Source organism: Pongo pygmaeus, chromosome 20 (assembly GCF_028885625.2).
Source record: "Pongo pygmaeus isolate AG05252 chromosome 20, NHGRI_mPonPyg2-v2.0_pri, whole genome shotgun sequence".
Lineage (NCBI taxonomy): Eukaryota > Metazoa > Chordata > Mammalia > Primates > Hominidae > Pongo > Pongo pygmaeus.
The window spans coordinates 36,956,818-36,965,776 of NC_072393.2; positions in this window are offsets into that span (position 1 = coordinate 36,956,818).

Below are 8,959 nucleotides of genomic sequence, written 5' to 3' on the forward strand. Positions count from 1 at the left end.
GAACAATATTACCTGGACTAATACATGAATTTAGCAATGTCACAATATACACTGTAAATAATACAAATAAATTGTATTTCTATATAATAGCTGTAAAAATTAGATTATACAATTTAAAAACCATACTCAATAGACATAAAGTACTTAGAGACAAATTTAGCGATAAATGTACAAGAAATTTACATGAAAAACAACATATAATCTCTAAGAGAAATTTTAAAATATCTAAATAAAGATCTGTACCTACTTCATGAATTGAAATTCTCAATACTTCCAAGATGTCATTTCTTCCCAAATTGATCTATTGATTCAATTCCATGCCAAGCGAAATCCAACAAGCCTTTTTTAAAAAGAAATTGAAAAGCTGTTTCTACAATTTATGTAAAAATATATCTAGTAGAGCCAAAGCAATTTTTAAAAAGAAGAACAAAGGCTTTCAAGATTTTTTTATAAAGTAATAATAGAAAAGGTACTGTGGTTTCTGTATAAGGAGAGACAAAAAAAATCAATGAGACACAGCAAAGAATCTATAAATAGATTCAAATCTATAGGGTCAGTAAATGTTTGACAAAGGCACTGAAGTAATTCTTATCGCAATAATAGTCTTTTCAACAAAACATTCTGAAACATCTCAATATCTGTAAGGAAAAAAATAATCTTATACTGCTGTCCTCCATCACAGACAATAATTAATTCAAAGTAAACTACAGACCTAAACCTAAAAGCTAAAACTACAAAGCTCCTAGAAGAAAACATAAGAGAGTATTTTCATGACTTCAAGGCAGGCAAAGATTTCTCAGGGGGGAAAAAAAAACACCAAAAGCATTTAATAGAAAAACAAATGAACTCCATCAAAATTTAAAAGGTCCACTTATCACAGGATATTGATAAATAAATGAATGGGATAACCAAAGAAGGAGAATGTCAAATGTGTCAAATGGTTTATATTTAGAATATAAAGAAGTCCTACTCAATAATAAGATAGAGCAAAAGATTTGAACATATATTTCACAAAGAAAGATACAGGAATGGCCAGTTTTATCAGGCGCATATACATTAATGAGACACCACTTCAAACCTTAGAATGGCTACAATTAAAAGGAGTGACCATACCAAATGTTGAGAATGAGGAGCACCTGGAATTCTCATACACCGATGGTGGTAGAGTAAAATGGCATAGCCATTTTGGACACTACTAGGGCTGTCTCTTATAAAATTACACGTACACATACCCCATGACCCAGGTTTGCATTCCTTGACGTTTATCTAAGAGAAATTAAACTATATGTCCCTCAAAATTTTGCACAACAGTGTTAATAGAAGCAGCAACTACAACAAAAAAGGAAGCAACCCAAACATCCATCAACAATAGAACAGACAAATAAATTGTGGTATTTTCATACAATGTGTACTACTCAGTGATTAAAAAAAGATACTAATACATGCAAAATATGGAAGAATTTCAAAACCATCATTCTTACTGGAGAAGACAGACAAAATAATGCATACTGTATGATTCCATTTATGTGACTGTTTTAAAACAGATATGATGAATCTATGATGATAAAAATCAGAACTATGGTTTTCTCTGAAGAGAGAGGCTAAGAATGTACTGGGAAGGGACATGAAAGAACTTTCTGGAGTGTGGAAATGGACTATAACTTAATATGGATGTGTGTCACTCTAGTATGCATATTTTTCAAAACTGATCAAAGTGTATATTTAAGATCTATGCATTTCACTGTATGTTAATTATAGAGCAATACAAATTTTAAAATCTTAACTCTCTTAATCCCATCTCTTTTTGGCAAACTCGTGCTCATTAATTGCAGTCCTCAAAATGAACCCTTTCCCCCAGCCCCAAAAACTCATTTTGCAGCTGCTATCCTGCCAAGAGAATGAAATGGCAAACTCCAGTCTAATGTACTTTCATATGCATTTTTTTTCTTCAAACACATTCTCTTGCACCTGCAACATTGCACTATATAAAAAGAATAGATAAGAAAACCAGATGGAATCTCATCCAAATTTATTACTAAAGATAGTTCCCAAGTGAATGGCAGTACCACCTCTCCTTCATAGCCAGGCAGACATAGCAGTTCAAACATCTCTTTCTGAGTAGTGTAAACACTTCTCTGGTTTGAAAGTTTATTAAGTTTTCATTAAATTTTGATATTGTCCTGGCTGCAAGTGCTAGCTGGTTCATACACTTGAAAGAGCAAATGCTCAAACTGTTCACTATATTTGGTCGGCAAAGATCCCTGTCATTTTTCCCTCAAGCCCAGTCAAAATCCTCTCTGGAGCCTCAAACTTACAGAACCCTAGACAGAGAAATCTCTAAGCAAGGAGCTATTATAAGCATCTCAAGAAACTCACTACCTTTAACATTGCAACCATTTGCACCAGTAACATCAAGGTTTGAGCCTCTTCAAATCAAATTTTCCAACCATGTTGATCAATAATTTAAAAAGACTGGAAAAATCTATTTCTAAAATCTGTTTAAAATGTTCCTAGGTACATGTGCAGGACTTGCAGGTTTTTTATACGGGTAAAACATGTGCCAGGGTGGTTTGTTTCACCTATCAACCCGTCACCCAGATATTAAGCCTAGCATGCATTAGCTCTTTTCCCTAATGCTCTCCCCCCGCCCCTGCCAACAGGCTTCAGTGTGTGTTGTTCCCCTCCCTGTGTCCATGTGATCTCATTGTTCAGCTCTCACTTAAAAGTGAGAACATGCAGTGTTTGGTTTTCTGTTCCTGCATCAGTTTGCTGAGGATGATAGTTCCCAGCTTCATCAATGTTCCTGCAAAGCACATGATCTCGTTCCTTTTATGACTGCATAGTATTCCATGGTGTATATGTGCCACATTTTCTTTATCCAGTCTATCATTGATGAGCATTTGTGTTGATTCCATGTCTTTGCTATTGTGAATAGTGCTGCAATGAACATATACACAACCCCATTATAATGTGGGCAAAGGAAATAAACAAACACTTCTCAAAAGAAGACATACATGCAGCCAGCAAACATACGAAAAAAGCTCAATGTCACTGATCATTAGAGAAATCAAATCAAAACCACAATGAGATACTATCTCATGCCAGTCAGAACAGTGATAATTAAAAAGTCAAGAAACAACGGATGCTGGTGAGGTGGTGGAGAAGTAGGAATGCTTTCACACTGCTGGTGAGAATGTAAATTAGTTGATTTCTAAATTTTTAAGCAGGATAATCAAAATGCAACCAATAATGTTCAGCTTCTGGTGGAATTCTCAGAAAATTCCATTCCTTATTCTCCAAAGAAAAACATGTTTGTAGCCCCCCTCAATCCACCTTAGTAGATCCAGAAGTCCTAGCACCCCCAAACTCTAATACTAGTTGAATGCAAATTATTAATTTCATAGTAAAACCAATATGAAGACGGTAATAAAAAGAAGTCATTATGTTCTCTCAGATACATTCTTTCCATGCTTACAACTAATATCTGTCTCCTGAGAATCTGTTAGCTTGCATCAATTCTTGCCACTTTGAAATGAATTAGGGCCCAGTATATTGGGATTGACAAAAGAGAGAATTCCTGAAGACTGGCAAGCACACTCCTACTACCTCCTTCTTGAAACCACTCCAACCCCAGCTCTTTATCTGATTGGGTTAGGGAGGCTAGGTCTGATCCAACATGAGATGTCGCGATGTGATGGGAGTCAGGAAATCTGTCTCAACTCTGCCACTGTGTAACCATGGGTAAACCCTTTGTTTTCACTCCTCCACATTGCCTTATCTGACAATCTCTCATTTGGCTTGGCTAAGAATTATAGGAGTCATTTTGTGTAAAGATTCCCGAAATATAAACCAACCATGGGGACCCTCCTTAACATTTCATCATCAAACTTTCAAACATACTGCATCTGTTCCCAACTTCCCTTTTTCCTTCCTGTTGCAGTGAGCAACTCTTCTTGCACCTAAGGCCAACTAATCCACCTACACTTGGGATCTCAGCCTCTTCTGTCTTCTAAGACAGTGGTTCTTAATCCTGGCTGCGCATGTGAATCACCTAGTGAGCTTCTATTGAACACACACACACACACACACACACACACGCACACCATGCCCCAACCTGCCTCCAGAAAGGAACTGTGGGGGATAGGAATAGAAGCTTGGACATCAACATTTTTCAAAGTTCTCCAGGAAATTTGAATGCACAACCAGAGTTGAGAAAATCTAATCTAAAAAAATTGTACAATCCATTATTGTTTCTGTGGGCACTGGTTCCTTCCCATTCCCACCATGCATTTAGAACACAATTAAGTCCCCTACTACAAAAGTCCCTCCCTAAGTCCCTCCACCCCTCTCTAATTATCACCCAACTGTCTCCTCACAATATATTGCCATTTGTACTTGTTTCATTCGATTTTCTTAAACCTTAAACCTGTGGTCATTTTTGTCACCTACTTCTTTCTCACTTCCATAAAATCCATAAACTCTATCCAAGATATTTCTTGAATATACTCCTTTTTCTCCACTTTCATTGCCTTCTCTTCAGTTCAAACCATCAACTTCTCTCCATGACTTGCTGTAGCTAGTGGCCTCCATCTAGGTTTTCCTCTATCCACTTGGTCTGAACCACATCCTCACGCATACATCACAGAGCACCAGAGAAACTTCATAGTGGCACAACCCACATCATGAGTTTCTTTCACATTTCAACTCTTGTAATGCTTCTGTACATTCAAAGACATCATTAAAAAGTAAATAGATAAGCTATAGACTGGAAGAATATATTACAACAACAACACACACACACAAAACACAATACACACCCACAAAACACAATACATCCAACACACACACACACATTTGTATCTGGATACAAATAATTAGGTCCAGAATACTTGAATAGTGTTTAGAAATTCAAAAAGAGAAAGCAATGAGACCAACAGAAAAAAAATGCAAAGCAGCCATTTACAAAAATGGCCTTGTATTAATCAGAGAAATGTAATTTGAAACTATAACGACACACCAATTCCCTCCTCAAAAATGGGATGATATTAGAGAGTCTGGCAATATCAAGCATTGGCAATAGGAATTAAAATAGGCAGCTGGAGGTTATACAAATAGATACAACCACTCTGCAGAACAATTAAATTTAAAAACATGCATACCCTGTAACCCGACATTTCTACTCCTAACTTTTCAACTAAGAAAAATTTTTACATATATATAAATATGTAGCTATGAGAATGGTTATGGCAGTATGGCTTATAGTAGCAAAGAAAAAAAGAGATGCTTATAGAGTCATCAAAGGAGAATAACAATTCCTGTAATGGAATACTATGCAGCAGTGAAAATGAATGGGTCACAGAAAAGGAAATCATTGAGATTGAATCTAATAAACATGATGTAGAGCAGGTGCAAGTGACAGAAGATATCAGACAGTGTGATCATTTCATAAAGCCTAAAGGAAATAAAAATACTGTATTTGCCTAGAGATGTGTACATATTATCATGGCTTTCACAAAAAGGAGTGTGAAGTTAGGACTTAAGTACAGATCGTTTATTTGGGAGGTGATCCCAGAAAACAACTGTAGGGGAGAGGAGAAGCAACAGGGAAGGGAAGGCAGCCAATAAGAAGTGTGCTACTTAGCCAGCTAGTCATTGGCACTTAATCCTGCAGGGAAATTCTATGTCCTGGGATAACTCATCAGAGTGGGGAGAGACCTGGGATATTTATACACCAAGTCCAGTCCATCTTTTTCTGAAAGCAGCAGAGGAGGAGGAATTAATCCCCAGCACTTCTAGTCTCACACAGTGGTGGCCAAGTAGCCCCTGGTGGCCAGAGAAAGCCCTCAGGCAAAACAACAATGACAAAAATAAATTGCTAGTTGATCCCTAATGCACTAAAATGAAAAAGGTGAGGAAATGTGGGTGGAGCTCTTGACAGCAGCTGCCATATATAATGAGCTAAGAGCATACAAACAGGCAGAAGAATGAGAATGCCATATCCGGAATAGATTAATTTTGAGAGCTAAGAAGGGGGTTTAACCAAGGAGAAATACATCAATGTAACTACTTTTATTTTGTTTTATTTCTTAGGCTTTTAGATGGGTACCTGTAGGAAACAGCCTGCAGCCTGGATTGAGTAAACGGTCCCTTATCCACAAAGGTGAGGTCAGGGTATTGGAAGACCATAGGGATAGTGGTGGATTTAAACAGTGTCTGGGCACAAGGGGAAAGGGCAGAGAGAAGTTGCAGAAACCAAGAACCAGAAGGAACCTGGCTGAAAGGAGGGAGCCAGGGCATAAATATTGCTTCACTCTTCTTGCATCCTCCAATCTCCTTTGGTCACACCCAGCAAGAAGCCAGAGGTGGCCAGAGGAGTCACCCTTCCAGGCACAGAGTGGGTGGGAGGGTAGAGAGTTGACCTGGAGGCAAAGAGAAGCTGTTGAGCACAGTTGGTGTGAGTTGTTTTATATATATATATTTTTTTGAATACTTTCAATATAGCTGAAAACATTTAAGAAATATCTCCCTAATGGCATTAGATTGCCTTGGTGTTAGATCGCTTCGGTGTTAGAACACCAAAACCTAATATGGCCATCTGGTCCACCTCCCACCCCATTCTGTAACCCCTGCTAGGCCCGCCTCCATAGTGCACTTCTGTCACTTGCCTCCGTGTGGCCCTGTGATCCTCCATCCTTTCCCGTCCTCAGGGTTTCTGCAGATGCAGCTCCTCTGGCATTAAATACTTTTCTCACCTTGTCTTTGCTCAGCCAACCCTTATTTAACCCTAAGGCTCCAATTTAAATATTTCACTCCAAAGAAGCTTTCCCCGATACCCCAGACCACAGAAGTCCATCTGGTGCATACATTCTGTATGTGTTATTCTCCCTGCTAATCACACTTTAATAGCTTATTTATGATATCATCAGCACCGGCACCACACGCTCAATAGCCATGAGCTCTTTGGGTTCTGAGGAAACACAGACAAAATAAGAATCCTGACTTTATTCATCACATAGCCTCTGTTACCCCAATGGAGGCTGACCCTCTTTTCAAGGCTCACTGAGAAACAGAAAATGACAATGACTTTGGAAACCCCAGTATTAAAATATCTTCTCCAGGTTTCTCACCTCATCCTTGCCACATGATGATGCTCATTTAATCCCAGGGCCTTAGCTCCTTATAAAATCCATGCCTAACACCCACACACCAAAAATGCAGCATGGAGCTTGGAAGGTCTTTAGGAGGAGGTTTGAGAAACCCTAGTGCTCGAGGAATTTCAAATCCATCTCCATGATTCAATGATATAAATTCTGAATTTTTCTTTCTGAAATTTAAGATCTCTGATAGAAAATGACTGTAACATAAGTGATGGACCAGGCGCAGTGGCTCACACCTGTAATTCCAGCACTTTGGGAGACCAAGGCAGCTGAATCACTTGAGGCCAGGAGTTCAAAACAACACTGGCCAACATGGTGAAACCCTATCTCTACAAAAAATATGAAAAAAATTAGCCAGGTCTGGTGGGCTCATGCCTGTAGACTCAGCTACTGGGGAGGCTGAGGCAGGAGAATCGTTTGAACCCGGGAGGTGGAAGTTGCAGAGAGCTAAGATCACATCACTGCACTCCAGCCTGAGAGACAGAGTGAGACTCTTTCTCAAAATAATAATAATAATAATAATAATAATAATAATAAGCAAATGAATAAAAAAGACACAATTGGAGAAGCCAAGTATTCCCCGCCCTTTGATGAGCTAAGTCCACAATGGGTCACCAGGTCACCCCTAGGCAGGCAGGGATCCCTCATGGCCACACCTGAAGAAACAGTGGAGCCCAGGCTATTCTCTGGAGCAAATCACAAACACAGGCCTGGGAAAGGATCTAACTAGAACCAAATCCATGCCCATGCAAATAGGAATATCATTAAATATATAAAGAAACATGTAACATATAAATAGAGGCATCAACATATATGTAAATAAAAATTAGAATAGAAATGTTTATAGGTACAACAGTCTAGGGCTGTGTGCCATTCTATAGCAGTGTTTTTCTACATAGGAGGAAAGCAAACATATATACATATACATGAACCTTTACATAGACATGTATATGTGTGTGTGTATATATAACATATATTCATATTTATTTAAATAGATATTATGTTAATTATTTATAGGTATATATAAATACCTATACATATAGAAATAACATACATACATATAAATGTCTACCTGAGCTATACACACCACGGTGTGGTGTTATGCTGGTATGTGCCAACCTCTCACACCTGGCAAGGCCACTCTGCTCAATGGTGTCTCTTGAGAGGGCAGGGTCGGCCAGCCTCTCCCTGGGGGAAAGGCCCACCTTCCTTTGTTCTGCTGTCTTCCAAGTTCTTCCACCTTTGCATGCAGAGTGAACAGGTGGTCCCAGTCTGTAGGCAAGAGCCACTGCAGGCCTGGACCCCGGTGTAAACATGAGGTGGAGCCACCACGACTGAGTGTCCACCAATCACCAAGCTTGGCAACAACACGCAGTGACAATGCCCTCTGCCCTCCCGCACCCTCCCCAGACTTCTGCGAGTGTCAACATCAAGACTCTACACCAAACATTTTATGCTGTGTCTGGAAGTTGGCAGGTTGCTTTTATTTACAACCCTGGGCAAATCTGTGCAGGAGATATAATCATTTTTCCAAACCAAGGGTGAGGTATGTATCTCAGGAGAGCTAAGTTGGTGGCCTCCTCCACAGAGGACTTCATATAGGTCCACCTTTGAGTTTTGGGTGCTGTCATTAACCAGGTAAGTCTCTTCCCTAGCATCACATGGTTATTAATGGGCAGAGTTGGCATTAATCCTGGTCTGATCCCAAAAATCCCATGCCTTCTGCAGTAGCAAGACCGCCCGGAGTGAGTGTGGCCCCTGGGTGCTACCCCCAACCCACCATCCCCATTGCCAGGCAACCT